The sequence below is a fragment of the Rhinatrema bivittatum genome, chromosome 4 (assembly GCF_901001135.1).
Source record: "Rhinatrema bivittatum chromosome 4, aRhiBiv1.1, whole genome shotgun sequence".
NCBI classification, from domain to species: domain Eukaryota; kingdom Metazoa; phylum Chordata; class Amphibia; order Gymnophiona; family Rhinatrematidae; genus Rhinatrema; species Rhinatrema bivittatum.
In genome coordinates this window covers 340106133-340114039 of record NC_042618.1, presented here as the reverse complement: position 1 = coordinate 340114039, position 7907 = coordinate 340106133, and the positions used below count along the sequence as shown (strand labels likewise).

General features: G+C 49.5%; 1 long non-coding RNA gene across 1 annotated transcript; it reads left to right on the top strand.

Annotated features, from left to right (window-relative positions):
- Window positions 1-6501: 6501 nt before the first annotated feature.
- LOC115090881 lies at window positions 6502-7470 on the top strand. The gene is made up of 3 exons (XR_003856539.1): window positions 6502-6541; window positions 7030-7088; window positions 7421-7470. It is a non-coding gene; the product is annotated as an uncharacterized LOC115090881 (long non-coding RNA).
- Window positions 7471-7907: the final 437 nt, after the last annotated feature.

Genomic DNA, 7907 nt, shown 5'->3' with positions numbered 1-7907 from the left:
GTCGGGGAAGCCCATCAGGGCTGTAGCAGGGATCTCCTTAGGCGTGTCTGAAATGCGGCGGCCATGTGGTAGGTCTGATGGCATCACAGCACGCGAAAGTGTGCAGAGCCTGTGGCACACAGTTGAAACAGCTCAATTCAGGAGTGCTATGCTGGGATTGTTCCTTGGGTGGTGAAGGAATCTCCATGGAGGCTGCGGGTGCCCGGAGGGTCATTCATTCATCAGGACCAGCACTGGTTCCTCCCATGGGGGCTGAAGATGCAGCTCCAGGGAGGCATGTGGCAAACAAGCAGCAGCTGCTGCAGGGTCCAGGGAATCCCTTTCCTCTTCTTTCCCCAGTGGGAATGCCCCTGGGATGAGGGGCATCTGGAGGATTTCGTGCTGCTCCTCCACAGGAACTACTTGGCCAGATGGGGAACTGGGGAGAAGCGGCCCCTGGAGAGGAAGCCACAGTGTGCTTTAAAAAGGTCCAAGAGGGCCACAGCTGGGTGGTCCTTACTTTGGCGTCTTGCATTGGCATCTCCCTCAGGGGAGGGAGAGTATGGAGAGGACCATGACGCAGTTGGTCAAGATCCAGATGACCTGTTTGTGCTTGGAAGTGATTCGACAGATGATCCCAGGGGATGACCTCACAGTGAGCAGCCCAGCTAATGACCCAGGGGTGTTTAAGGATGGGTCAACCCGGATGAAGTACCGGTTTCAGAAGGTGATGACCCCAGGGTCATGCAGCTGTTCCAGAAAGAGGAATTAAGATACCTCATTTCCTAGGTTTTGGGGGAGCTGGGTATCAAGGTTACCCAGGAAGATTTGGATAATGAGGGGGTGGATCTAGTACTGGATGGCCTACGGGGACTGCTAGAAGCATTTACTTTGCTGAAGAAACTGGTAAACCAGGAATTGGATACCCTGGAGGCTCGTATGAAAGGTCAGCAGAGCATTGGTGAAGTTGTATCCGCTAATGGAAGAGACCTTGGAGTTACTGAGGTTCCCTAATGTGGATGCGATTACCAAGAAGACCATTATTCCAGTAGCAGGGTCTGCTGCTTTGAAGGATATCCAGTTGAAAAGAATGTTTGAGGTTTCAGCGTTAAGCCTCCAGGCAATGATTTGGCTAGCCTGATGCAGAAGGCCTGTTTGTGCTGGGTGCAGAAGGCGCAGGAGAAAGGTCTGCTTATGGCAACTCCAATCAGGCGGCATGGCTGGAGGCCAGGGTGGCCTATGTGGCAGATGCCTTTATGACATGGTCCGAACATCGACCAGAAATATGGTAGCAGCAAGGAGGCTTCTGTGGTTACAAAATTGGGTGGCAGATGTTTGGTCCAAACCCCAACTTTGTAATCTCCATTTTAAGAGAAAGCTGCTCTTCAGCAATTGATGAATGTTCTGGGCGAATCCAAGGGCAACAACTTGCCGGAAGATAAGAAAGTGGCCAAGAAGACCTCTGCCCTCCCCCACGCTCCCATTTTCGGGAGGTGAAGCATTTTCATTCAGGCAAGAGTATCTCAGGCTCAGGGCAGACGCAGATCTCAGGAAGGAAACAGACTTTCAGGGTGTCCACAGGACTCAAAGAGATGACTCCAGTCTGTCCATGGAGGTGGAAATGCCTCACAATGAAGTCGGGCAGGTCCACTCTTCAATGGAAGTAGTAGGAGAGAGGTTGTCCCTTTTCTGTGAAGAATGGGCCAAGATCATGTTGGACCAGTATGTTTTGGAGGTGATAAACAGTTACGCCTTAGAACTTTCTCATCCGATAAAGGAGGCTTTTATGATGTCCCATTGCACATCCCGAAACAAACTAAAGGCCATCCAGGATATTCTCCACCACTTGCAGAACCTGGACGCAATTGTGCTGGTGCCTACTCCAGAGAGGGGGTGAGGAAAGGTATTCCATTTACTTCGTGGTCCCAAGAAAGAGGGTGCTTTTTGGCCCATTGTAGATCTACAGACGATCAATATGGCGCTGCGGATTCTGCATTTTTTAATGGAGGCGCTGCAGATGGTAATCGCAGCAGTCCAAAGAGGAGAGTTTCTTGCATCCTTGGACTTGACAGAAGCCTATCTGCATATAGCCATTCAGCAGGAGCATAAAAAGTTTCTGCGCTTCATAGTGCCGGGGCAGCATTTTCAATTTCAGGCCCTTCCTTTCGTATTAGCTATGGCACCTCACACATTCACGAAGTTGAATGTGGTGGTGGCCCTGCAAAGGGAGAGGATTCTGGTTCACCCGTATTTGGACGATTGGCTCATTTGGGCAAAGTCCGAAGAGGAGTGTTCACAGGCAAGATGCCGGGTGATGGAAACGTTACAGTCGCTCAGCTGGGTGATAAACCTGGCCAAGAGTCACTTGGGGCCAAGTCAGTCTTTGGACTACCTGGGAGCACGGTTTGATACCTGGGCTGGCAGGGTCTTTCCCACCCCAGAGAGGGTGGAAAAGATTCAGTCACTGGTACTGCGGTTTTTACATCTGCCAGTTCCTAAGGCCTGGGATTATTTACAGGTTCTTGGTTTTATGGCATCTACACTAGATTTGGTGCCGTGGGTGTTTGCCTGGCTGAGGCCTCTGCAGCAGGACCTGCTGTCATGGTGGAGTCCGTCGTCAGAGGAGTATCAGCAGCCATTACCATTACAGGAGGAATCCAGGTCCAATCTATTGTAGTGGCTTTCTTGTCACAATTTGGAGGAAGGGATGGACCTGGAGACTCTGGACTGGTGGTTGGTGACCACGAATGCCAGCCTCACTAGTTGGGGGGGGGGGGGGGCAGTCTGTCAAGGGCAGACAGCCCAGGGTCAGTTGTTGCTAGTAGAAGCAACCTGGTCAATCAATCGCTTGGAAACAAGGGCGGTATGCAGGGTTCTGATGGCTTTCCTTCCTCAGGTCCGAAGTCAAGTGGTAAGAGCATTCTCGGATAATGCGACGACGGCGTATATCAGTCGCCAGGGTGGAATGAAGAACTGTGCTTTAGCTCTTGAGGCCCAGGAGCTTTTTCTTTGGGCGGAAGGGCATCTGCAGGGATCGCGGCATCATGTGGCCAGAGTGGACAGTGTGCAGGCAGACTATCCCAACAGGCAACAGTTGGAGAATGGGAATTGTCAGGGGATCTCATCAGAGCTCGCTGGGCAACCCACAGCTGGATCTAATGGCATCACAATGCAATGCCGAGGTTCATCAGTCACAAGACAGGAAGTTGGGGCTGAGGGCATAGACGCTTTGGTTCTTCCATGGTAGGCACGGACTCTGCTATATGGGTTTACTCCAAGGCCATTAATAGACCACATGTTGTGGCACATTGAGAGGCATCCAGGAAAGGTGATTCTTGTGGTGCTGAAGTGGCTGCAGCGGCCGTGGTTTGCAGATCTGATCCAGCTTGTCATGGATGGGAGCCCTCAGGCTATCTCATCTGTCGAGACTGAGGCAAGGCCCTATCTTCTTGGATCGGGCGGATCACTTTTGTCTCGTGGCTTGGCTTTTGAGAGGAGGCATTTAAGATCGAAAGGGTACTCTGAGCCGGTAATATCCACTTTACTTCAGACCAGGAGACTGTCCACTTCCATGGTGTATGGAAGGCTTTTGAGGCATGATGTAGGGAGGAAGGCTTAGACCCGTTGAGGGTGTATATCCTTCATGTTTAGCCTTTTTACAGCAGCGCGTTTCGGACCATCTCTTCATCCTTTGGAGTGGTGCCAACCGGGGTAAACAGGCTTCTAAGACCACGATTGCGCGGTGGTTGAAGGACGCCATTTCCTCGGCATATCTTTGTCAAGGTCGTCCACTTCCTGAGGGTCTGAAAGCCCATTTTCTGCGTTCTCAGGCTACTTCTTGGGCGGAGAGTCAGTCTCTCCACAGGAGATTTGCAGGGCTGCCACTTGGACGTCTCTGCACACTTTTGCTCGGCACTACCGTCTGGATGTACACGCTCCAGTGTTCGGTTCCTTTGGGCGGCAAGTGCTTCGAGCGGGACTGTCTCGGTCCCACCCAGTTTAGGGAAGCTTTGGTACATCCCACTGTCTGGACTGATCCGGGTACGTACAGGAAAGGAAACTTAGTTCTTACCTGTTAATTTTCGTTCCTGTAGTACCACGGATCAGTCCAGACGCCCTTCCCTGTCTGTCTTCTGTCCTCTCGAAGCTTGTTTTCTTGCAGGTCTGCAGATTTCATATTTTCCTTGGTGCAAGATTACTGAGCATTTACACCGGAAGCCTTGGTGGTTATTTTATACCAAGTTTATGCAAGAGCGTATAGGTATACTATGCTTCTACATTATTCTATGGTTGCTCCGTTGAGCTTTTGGGTTACTTGCTTGATCCTATTCTTGGTTTTATTGTTTTCTGCTTTGACATACGTTACACTGAAGGGTGAAAGGATAGGCTCTGTCCTGATATAGGGCATCCTGCAAGTTTTAGTCTGTCTCCACCTGCTGGAAAGGAGGCTCAACCACTGTCTGGACTGATCCGTGGTACTACAGGAACGAAAATTAACAGGTAAGAACTAAGTTTCCTTTTAAAACAAGTCTGCGTTTTTACTATCCAATAAATAGAAGCAAAACAGATGGTAAAATATGGTGCAGATTAGAACCTGTGTCATCAGCATCTGATTCATTGTTGAGATTACTTGCCTGATAATCTCCTTTTCCTTAGTGTATGCAGATGGACTCAAAACAAATGAGTATAGTGTGCTCGTGCTAGCAGTTGGAGACGGATCTGACGTCAGCACGGGTACATATACCCCCACAGGAAGTGCCGCAAATCAGTAATCTTCCTTGCAAAGCTTTATGGATATATGTGTGACTGACCGATCGATTAATCAACAGGATTACCCTGACCAATTGATGGTAGCTGGAGACCGCCAGTGTACTCAGCCGGAAGGCGTTGACACCCGGCAGGGTGGATGCCCTATATAAGAAAACATGGCTTACCGTGAGTCGGTGAATCCCCATGTATACCGGCAGCCGGGCGGGATGCTGAGTCCATCTGCATACACTAAGGAAAAGGAGATTATCAGGCAAGTAATCTCAACATTTCCTAGCGTGTAGCAGATGGACTCAAAACAAATGGGATGTACAAAAACTACTCCCGGACTGGGCGGGAGGCTGCCCGAGGACTGTTTAAGATTGCCCTCGCAAATGCTGTGTCCTCCCTAGCCTGGACGTCCAGACGGTAGAATCTGGAGAAGGTATGGAGGGAGGACCATGTCGCCGCCTTACATATCTCTGCAGGCGACAGCAGCTTAGCTTCTGCCCAAGAGGCCGACTGTGCTCTGGTAGAATGGGCCTTGACCTGTAGAGGTGGTGGTTTTCCCGCCTCTATGTAGGCTGCCTTGATAACTTCTTTAATCCAGTGGGCGATGGTTGGCCATGAGGCCGCTTCCCCTTGCTTCTTCCCGCTGTGCAGGACGAACAGGTGGTCCGTCTTTCGTACTGCTTCTGACATTTCCAGGTATCTGGCAGCAGTCTGCCGATGTCGAGATGGCGTAGCATTCGACCTTCCTCTGACTTCTTCAAACCTTCCGTGGTAGGCAAGGATATGGTTTGGTTGAGGTGAAAGCGTGAGACCACTTTGGGTAAAAAGGCTGGAACTGTGCGAAGATGGATAGCCTCTGGAGTGATTCTGAGAAATGGATCACGACAGGATAGTGCTTGTAGCTCTGAGATGCGGCGCGCTGAACACACAGCCAGCAAGAACACCATCTTCAAGGTTAACAAACGGAGGGACAGGCCTCGAAGGGGCCTGAAGGCCGATCCCGCCAAAAATTCCAATACTAGGTTGAGATTCCACAAGGGCACTGGCCACTTCAGTGGCGGGCGAATGTGTTTGACTCCCTTCAGGAAACGTGAGACATCTGGGTGCTTGGCAATGGTGTTGCCATCACTCCTGGGACCGTAGCAAGTCAGCGCTGCTACCTGGACCTTGATGGAGCTGAGGGACAGACCCTTCTAAAGTCCATCTTGCAGGAAGTCCAAAACGATAGGAATCTTGGTGCCGTGAGAGTCGCACCAGGCTTCAAAATCTCTCCAGATCCTGATATATGTTAGGGATGTGGAGAACTTGCGTACTCGGAGTGTATCTATAACCGGCTCCGAGTATCCCCTTTTCTTCAGTCTAGCCCTCTCAATGGCCAGACCGTAAGAGAGAATTGAGCCGGATCCTCGTGGAGGATGGGACCTTGCTGCAGCAGGTCCCTGTGTGGAGGCAGGCGTAGAGGATTCCCTTCCAGTAGTCTTCTCATGTCTGTGTACCAGGGTCTTCTTGGCCAGTCCGGGGCCACTAGAAGAACTAGGCCTCTGTGTCGCTGAATCTTGCGAATTTGGAAACATGCTCAGCGAGCGTGAGGTAGCTCCAAACTGCTTTGGAGACGGAAATTACTGATTTGAGGCACTTCCTGTGGGGGTATATGTACCCGTGCTGACGTCAGATCCGTCTCCAACTGCTAGCACGAGCACACTAAACCCATTTGTTTTGGGTTCATCTGCTACATGCTAGGAAAATGCCTTTTGTTTTTGTCTGAAGAGTAAAGAACCAGAAAAAGAAGAATTTGTCCCACCAGGTAAGTAGCAGATTTCAGTTTCTTGCTAGCATAGAGGTAGAGAGTGATGTTGAGTTGTTGCTCAGTCTGGTGTGATGAGCCGCCTGTATTACATGCATGAGCCATGATGCAAAGAAGAAGAAACAACACCCTGGGCTATACTGTGTGGCGTTTGCCTTCCTCTAAGCTGCCGGTTTGCACAAGTGATTCTACGACTGGGGGGGGGGTTTGTCAGCCGACAATTTTTTTCAGCAGAAGCTTAACACACGGATTCCTTTGCAAATTCTCGGAAGAGAGGGTCCAGGTCAGAAAGTGGGAGGGAAGACGAGTGGGATGGATTTGTTCTAAGGTAGAAACTGGCGGGTAAAGGGGGGGGTAGGAGCGAGAGCATGTGAAAAAGGAGTGGAGGAGAGATGGCAGAGGGAGGAACAAATGAGAGGGAGTGAAGGAGTGAGGTGGAGGGAGGGATTGGAAAAGATGGCATCTAGCATTCTTCCTTCCTTTGCTAGACACATTCTGTCCTTTGAAGGATGCATCCAGCAGGAAAATTCCCAAACTAACTGTGAAGGTAAGAAACTGAACTCAGACAGCCTTAAAGCATCTCTTGCCTTTTGGTTGTTTGTTTGTTTTTCTAATACTTTCTTTTGCCTAAATAAAAGGGAAAAGGTGGCTTGAAGGAGCTCTCAATAGGTTTTGCTCTTTGCTTTGGATTTTTTCACATTTAAGAATTGGGAATTTGTCTAAGCCCTTATTCTGTCTGAAACCTATGAAGTGGATTGTTTAGGTTTTTTTTTCTGGAATACCTTCTCTAACATTCTTCAGGGAAAAGGGGATCCAAAGAGAGGACAAGCAGTCATACTTTCATGAGCACATGTTAATTTTCTTTCTCCTGTGTTCAAGGCACGGGAGCACTGCCTGAAAATGCTGGAGGAAGCACTGAGCAGCAATTTGCAGGGGAAAAGATCTACTCTTTGGGATCTACCAGGTATCTGTGACCCAGAATGGCCACTGTCGGACAGGATGCTGGGCTCGATGGACCGTTGGTTTGACTCTGCATAATATATCTTATCCCACCAAAAACTGTCCATTAGCATTAATTGAACACAAAATATAATTAAAATGATTTCCTCATGGGCCATGAAGAGGCAGCAATTTCATATGCATTCTGCATAGGTAAGGACATGTTTGCAGCACTCCCCCACTTTTAAACATTAACCAGGCTCTGGGTAAGACAGCACACACTATCAGCTGCTGAGAAAAGGTACATTACTAAGGCTAGGGGAGAGGAAATTGACAGCATGAGTTTAATGTCTTTTTCTGATGTCAATAATAAAATTAAGTGGCTTATAGAAGAGAAGATTAGAACCCAGTCTGGCTGTAAATGCAC